The sequence below is a fragment of the Homarus americanus genome, unplaced genomic scaffold (genome assembly GCF_018991925.1).
Source record: "Homarus americanus isolate GMGI-L3 unplaced genomic scaffold, GMGI_Hamer_2.0 scaffold48406, whole genome shotgun sequence".
NCBI lineage: Eukaryota > Metazoa > Arthropoda > Malacostraca > Decapoda > Nephropidae > Homarus > Homarus americanus.
Window position 1 is genome coordinate 6,179,898 of NW_024753828.1, and position 7,953 is coordinate 6,187,850.

Sequence of the window (7,953 nt, forward strand, 5' to 3'; positions counted from 1 at the left end):
TTTAGTAAATTTATTGACAAATCCTCGGGACCAAGAAATATAGAGGGAGGAACTACCCCGCATATCAGTGTAAATGCCTTGGAGTATGTCGCACAAATGTATATGGTGGAAATGTCACTTACTTTATTTTTATCTTCACCTTATTCTCTTCGTCACTGATCGGCTCGTAAGCCACTTGGGCGGTCAGTCAAGTCTCTGATACGCACTGTTGGCAGATAATGGGTATGCATTGGTTCCTGAATGTATCGGAACCTGCTCCAGTGTTGGTCAAGTCTGGCCTTGAATGAGCTCGCACTCGGTGCCATCACAACGCTCTCTGGCAGATTGTTTCAAGAGTTCACAATTCTCACTCCGAAAAAATTTACCCTCACAGTTTTCTGGACTTGTGGAAAATTCAACCTTGAGGTGTGACCCCTTGTGGGGAGGTAGTCCACCAGCTCCTGGTATGTACAGTCGGGATCAAAAGTTCGCTCCCTCCCAAAATGAAGCAGTGTCGACCTCAAATGAGATGAACCAGCACAACCGCAGCCGCAGGATTAGGTCGCCTCTCGTCAGTGGCGGCTCGTGCAGTCCTCCCCGACACTCACTGCCAGGCGTATGATTCCTTTAGAGAGACAGCTGAATAATACACTACCAACAAATATATCATTTTATATGTTATTTAATTATTTTCAATACGTTGCTAAGTGAATTTTCATTAAAATCAGACCAAAATTTAAGTTACTTTCATAGTTGCTGTCAATGCTGTACGATTGATGTCTGTTATTAATTGGCGCCGCCGCCGCCGCCGCACTTGAAGCAGCTCAGTCTCGTACAACGTGTGGACGGTGTGGTTAACTCGTGCTTTCTTTAATTACCCTTTGACGATGGAAAATCGAGTGAAATATTTGCAAAACATCAACTTTTCCCAGCTGACATTAAATGAAAAGACTGAAATCAAAGCAAGAGGAAGACCTACACCAGTTTTATCCATTCAACAGAACAGTACAAGCAGGAACAAAGAATATACACGCCAGTTTAACATCAGTGAATGACAGACTGTCTGCTTTAGCAGTGATATCCATTGAAAATAAAATGATAACAGAAATAAAGGATTTTAATGAAATAGTAATAAACAATTTTGCTACATCGAAGAGCAGACACGCCGACTTTATTTTCAATTAATACTGGTCCATCACCACCAACACTACTACCATGCCCTGGGAATTCGTGGACATCAACTACAACTCATACCTGAGGTAGGTCAAATTTGTGTATCCTACTGTTGTGTGAGGCTTGCAGTCCCTCCATTTTATTTTTCACGAGCCGCCACTGCCTCTCGTCCGTCTGTAGTATAAGCAGGGCCGAGGCAAGCCTTTAGATGTGCGCCCCCTTGAAAGTTTTGATAAGCTAGTGTAGGTACAGTAACCCATTACTACATTGTTTCTAACTCTCGAAACACCACTGATAACATAATTTTCATCTTGTGGCTTTATTACTTCATCCATGCAAATAACCAATTATTGTTAGTACATTAAGTCAATAAATCCTTGACGTAAATGTCAATGAAACAATTTTTAGTTATTTTTTTATTTTAGGGTAATCTTTAAAAAATAATAACATATCATAAGCATTTAGCTCGCTCCAGCCTCCTGCGAGTTATAACCTACTATTATTACATCATTATTATATACATGTAGTGCAAAATAAGATACTTGTGAGTTGTGACCAGTCATTGGTCGGACAATATATTAAATTGACATCTTAAGTATAAATAGAAAAAGCTTAATGGAGAGCTGTAACAGTTATGAATAAAAATAATTGCAACTCTGACCAAGCCACATTAAAAAATTATTTACATTAAAAACTTAATACAATCACCTGGCCAGTCTCAGTGGGATTATGTTATGCGAGGTCAAACTTCAGAGGTCAGGTAACCTTGCCTCATCCCGACAAAGGCAGGGAAGGGACGGCTCAGCCGCCCTGGCAGTAAGGGAGGGGAGGGTATGGTGGGGTTGGGAGAAGGGTTCCTCAGATGTCAGCCTTCAGGTCACTGCTCGACAGTTCTCCAGGCCGCGAAAGATAGGACCCGGGTTAGTCCCTCCGGGGGGTTAACGAATAATATTAAAAAAGAAAACACAGTCGACTACCCCTCTCGGGGGGTTAACGAATAATATTAAAAAAGAAAACACAGACTACCGTCTAACTACCCTCGCCTCCCTCCGACCCCCCCCCCCCTTCTAACATCCTGCTCCGACCCTCCACGGCTCCACCAGTGTCCACCACAGTTTTCCCTTCATTATTAATTTTTTCCAAGTTTGCCCTGAATTTGTGGCGCCCCCAGATGTTGGCGCCCTAGGCGATTGCCTAGTTCGCCTAGTGGGTAGCGCCGGCCCTGAGTATAAGCTAGGTAGATGCAAGCGCTCCAATCTCTCTGGGTAACTGAGGTTCTGTAGAGCAGGCACCAGTCTGGTGGCCCTCCTTTGGACATTTTCAATCAATTGACAGTCTCTAGCATACCTCAGGGACCAGACGGGGTTACAATACTCCAGACGAGGAAGAACCTCACTCTTGAAGATCGTGACGAGGGACGGACCATCCAGATATCTAAACGACCTTCTTATAAGACCCACTAGTTTCGTTGCCCGAGTCACCTTCTTCTTAGGGCCCGAGAACTTAGGTTCATTGTCGACATACACACCCAGGTCCTTTTCACATTGGGTCTCAATTAATGCAATCTCTTCGTCCTGTTGGGACATGTGATAAGCCTCCTTACTGTTGGTGCGACCCAGGTGCATCATTTTGCACTTCGTGACATTGAATCTTAACAGCCATATCCTCGACCATTCTTGAAGCTCATAGAGATCTTTCTGCATTGTCTGCAAATATTTGTAAGAAGGAGTGTATATCTTCCGGCATGTCATTAATGAAACAGACAAACCGCAACTGGCACAATGCTCTGCCCTGTGGTACCCCGCCGGTCACAGGTACATATGACGATTTCGTACCATTAATCACCAAACACTGTTTGCGATCATGCAGAAAGTCTCCAATCCACGCTAGGACACTTCCCAAAACCCGTACCCTTCCAGTTTAATTATCAGCCTTTCATGGGTACACAATCAAAAGCCTTGGCAAAATCTAAGTATATATTGTCGATATTTCCGCTTTGTTCTAGAATGTCAATCCAAACATCTAGTACCTTAAGTAATTGTGTTAAGCAGGATCTTCCGGCATAAAACCGTGTTGGCATTCCTTTACAAGGTTGTTTCGTAGCAGATGCTTCATCATGGAATCTCTTACGATGCTCTCTAGTACTTTGAACACTATGCTGGTCAGACTCACTGATCTATAATTATTCGTGGAGTGACGATCGCCCTTATTGAATAGAGGACTCACAAAAGCCATTTTCCATTCAACGGGGACCTTTTGCTCCTCCAGGCATTTGCAGAACAGGCTCTTAAAGAACTCCTCAAGCTGAAATTCTAGCCCCTGTGCTTGCTTGCCTCTTTCGCCTTTGCCTCATAACTCAAACTTTTCCTTCTTCTTGGAAGCATGCCTCGGTTCAGCTCATCCCGAAGAAGGGCGACCATTCCATTCCCTCTAACTATAGCCCCATTGCCGTAACTTCATCCCTCTCTAAGATTTTCGAAACTATTTTAAACTCATTTTCTCCGTCACTTTGAACGCTTTTCTCTTTTTCGGATCACCAGTATGGTTTTCGCCAGGTGAGATCTACAGGTAATCTGACCTCCTACTGCACCCATCTTTGGTCATTCTTTCTTACGGATTATGGGGAAACTTTCGTCGTTGCCTCGACATCTCCAAAGCATTTGACAGGGTATGGCACAAGTCTTTGCCTTCTAAACTTCCCTTTTATGGTTTCTCTCCCCAACTTTGTTCTCTAATTTCTAGCTTCCTTGAGAACCGATCCATGGCAGTTGATGTCGAGGGATCGATCTCTCGCTCTTTATCAATAGTGGTGTCCCACAGGGCTCTGTTCTTTCACCTACTCTCTTCCTTCTTTTTATCAATGATTTATTTCACATTGCGACTAATTTTATCCATTCTTACGCTGATGATTCTACTCTTCACTTTTCTTCACATTTTTCCCTTCCTCCTAATTCTCAAACTAGATCTGTTTCTAAGGCCGATATCATTTCATCTATCAATGCGGATCTGTGTAGCATCTCTGAATGGGGAGGTAGAAACTTGGTCAAATTCAATAGTAATAAAACACAGTATTTATCAATTACACTTTCCAAATTGGATGATCTCCCACCAATCACATTTCAGGACGTAATCTCTGCCAAATTCTGAAATAGATATGTTGGGCCTCACCATCTCCTTTAATATATCATAGAGGCCACACATCCACAACATTGCTAAAGGTGCCTCCCGAAAGCTGGAAATGCTGTACAGTTGTCGAAGTTACTTGACTCCTGAGCAGTTGCTTCCAAATTACAAGGCATTCGTTCGTCCTAACTTGGAGTACTGCTCTCATATCTGGGGTGGCTATTCTTCTGTCCAACTGTTATATAGGGTGGAATCAACGGCATTTCGTCTTATTGACTCTCCTCCTTTAGTTGATAATCTTTCTTCCCTTTCTCTTCGCTGCAATGTTGCTTCACTCTCTCTCTTTTATAGGTTCTTTAGCTGGCAATAATCTGTGGATTTGGCATCCTGTGTACCGCCGGCAAGGCCGTAGGCTTGTAATACTCGCCTACACCGCATTGCCCACCGTTTCTCTGAGGATGTCGGACACACTAGAATAGCCCGTTATAGTACATCCTTCTTTCCTCACGCAGCCAAACTGTGGAATGATCTGCCTTCTTCTGTGTTTTCATACTCATACAATCTGTCTCACTTCAAAAAGCTGGTTTTCCGGCATCTTTATCTTGTAGATTAATATAGTCTTTTTCTTTTCTATTTTTAATTTCTTTTACTCTTATTTTTTCGCTCCCTACGCCCCGTTGTGGGTCGATGACCTGTGCCCGGGTGGGCTATTTCCCGTAAAAAAAAGTACGTATATATATATATATATATATATATATATATATATATATATATATATATATATATATATATATATATATATATATATATACTGTATATAAAATACAGTTTTCTTAACACTCCGACTGAGTCTTCTGTTTGTTTGCATTTATAAGAAAACTGTGGTAAGTTTAAACTTCAACGTGTGAACTGAGAAGAAATGGCTCCAAAAACACCCATGGCTGTGTTAGGTGTCGAAAAGATAAGAGGAATTGCAATTTTGGGCAAAAATTATTTTGGTTTTTAAATTGATTCTGATATTCGTTTCTTGCGGAAATGACCTAACCTAACCTACTACTGCCACATACCTATCGGGAGGGGAGGGGGGGGGGCTGATTCCTAACTAATAATGGTACAAAATCCAAAATATCTATTGGGATAAAAACAAATACTATCCGTAATATGTAAGTGTGTTTGGAAATTAAGTTATATAATCACATTCAATGCTGGGTTAATATTCGTTTTAGCACATGACTGGAAAGGTGGAAATAAGCTAGTGTGTCGTATAAGAAGGGCGTTCACAGAGCTAATGGCCAGTCCCTCATAACATTTCTGAAAACGAAAATAAAAGAAAAAGAGGTACTTCCCGTTTGGAGCACTATATGGTCACTGAGATATGCCAGTGACTGTCAATAGATTAAAAATGTCCAAAGGAGGGCCAGTATCAAACTGGTGCCTGCACTACAACACCTCAGGTACACAGAGAGATTGAAATGCCTGCTGTTGCCTAGCTTATACTATAGGTGAGCAAGGGCTGACTTAATAGAAGTCTATAGAAATATATATATAAAGGAATAATAATTATAAAAACTCATCACAATTTTATGATTTATTAATATATGCAACGCTGAAAACTTTTGAATGCCAAGTAGGTTACAAAATTAATACGCAAATAACGTTAAACGATTTTACATATTAGTTTGCAGTGTGCCTTATAGACAGAATCATGCGATCGAGTTAGACTGAAGTAGACAACATACTTCGTGTACTTCACTCGATGAGTAACATTTGCTCTTTATAATACAGTGATTATTCCCATATAAGTTTATAATGAATTGGTTGATTAATAAGGTGTAATTTTACAGAAGAATACAATTATGAGTCATAACAACAGGTGAGTTAGCAACGGCAGAACACATTCTGAATGTTGGCAAAGGAAGGTTTTGGCAGACAGGGATGCGGTGACTTTGCGGTCGCGGACAGTAACAGCTTAGTGGTCACTCTTGCTGGTCACACCCACCACACTTCTAGCACACTGGTTCTTATATCAAGTGGTCCTCAAGTAACCCATTCCTCACATTGCCAGTAACATCATCAGTGATATAAGTAAGGAAGGATCATAACCTATCTCCAGCCTGGTGATGCAGTAGGATTATTACCGTGGATCTTCTCTCACGTTCGTCACCCCTGAGTTGTTCGCTATTCTGTAAAACACAAGACCAGTTGAAACATTTCGTCCTACTTGGGAAGATCAAAAAGAGTTAACGTTTTTTTATATTCCAACTTTAAGAAGATCAAGTAGCCATGCCACGAACCAAATATGAGTAAAAGACTAAAATCTAAAACTACAAATGACTGGCATCACTACCCACGTACCCGTGTTAAATCTTGATGTTGTTGAAACAGACGTATTATGTAGTTTTATTGGGGCATTGGATGAACCTCAGTTACTTCTGAAAATGAAAAAAAAAATACAAGGCGGCTGTCAATACGTGATGTCGACTTCTGTTAAAGAGACTTGCAGTCGTCCACTGGTCAGTGGTGACTGGCAGCTAGCTAGGCTAGGCCAGAGTCTTGAACGTTGATGTGCGAGGCTTGCTTTATGACATTTGTGGGCCGTATGGTTTAATACAGATATTATATGTTGAATATCGTAAACTATTGCCAGTGAAGTGATCAATAGTCATAAAGAAATAATAAGAATAAAACACTAACACTTCATATATATATATATATGTATATATATATATATATATATATATATATATATATATATATATATATATATATATATATATATATATATATATATATATATATATATATATATATATATATATATATATATATATTGTACTATCGTGGACAAAAGTTCGCTCCTTCCCAAACTGAAGCAGTATCGACCCGCACAATACCCGCACCAGATAACACTCAGAGTGAGTCAGTTCGGGGACCTATTCCTGTGTCTCAAGTTTCACTAAAGGGAGCGAACTTTTGTTCACGATAGTACGGCATGTCCGCAAACAAGTTTGTTTTTTCTTTGTGACCAAACAATTACGGTTGATGTTTACTGTATAACTTGTATTTACATATTTAAGTGAAGATCATTAAATAAATCTCAACTACTCATATACTTGTAGTAAATATCTCATATGATAAATGCTTAATCGACACATTTCAAGGGACTACGACCGGACTAAGAAATGAATAGGCGAGCAGTTAAGGTTAGATAGGAAGTGTGTGGGTATCAAACCTTTGGTTCATTTTTTTTAATAGTTTTGTATGCTGAATAACATTCTCAGTGAATTCTGTGAGTGTCCTTGAATTTCTTAATCTTCATCAAGAGGGAAACGAATGTATCCTGTGTACATAAAGTGGAAATAAATGAAATCATTAGGTGGTATATTACAAAGAACCGATGATTTGGTTAAAAGTTGACCAATATAGATATCGGCAACTCATCACTCAAGATGCTTGTAGTTTCCATGTAAATATCTCATATGATATATCATTAACGTAAATTTATTTACCTGTTACTGGTGCAGTTTGTAGAGGGTAACATCCAACGCATCCGACACATTCTCCATTCTGGCCAACATAATTTCCTATGACACACTGGGTGGAGTGTTGGTGGTTACAAGTTAGCAGATTCTGGTCCCACAGTTCCAGGGGCACAGGGCATCTCTTGGGGTCCGTATG

General features: G+C 40.2%; 1 long non-coding RNA gene across 1 annotated transcript; it reads right to left on the reverse strand.

Moving 5' to 3' along the window:
- Nucleotides 1–5,848: 5,848 nt before the first annotated feature.
- On the reverse strand, nt 5,849–7,947 carry LOC121855481. Its single transcript, XR_006086798.1, has 3 exons — nt 7,785–7,947; nt 6,631–6,707; nt 5,849–6,458 (listed from the first exon to the last, which is right to left on the reverse strand). It is a non-coding gene; the product is annotated as an uncharacterized LOC121855481 (long non-coding RNA).
- Between the last annotated feature and the right edge of the window lie 6 nt (nt 7,948–7,953).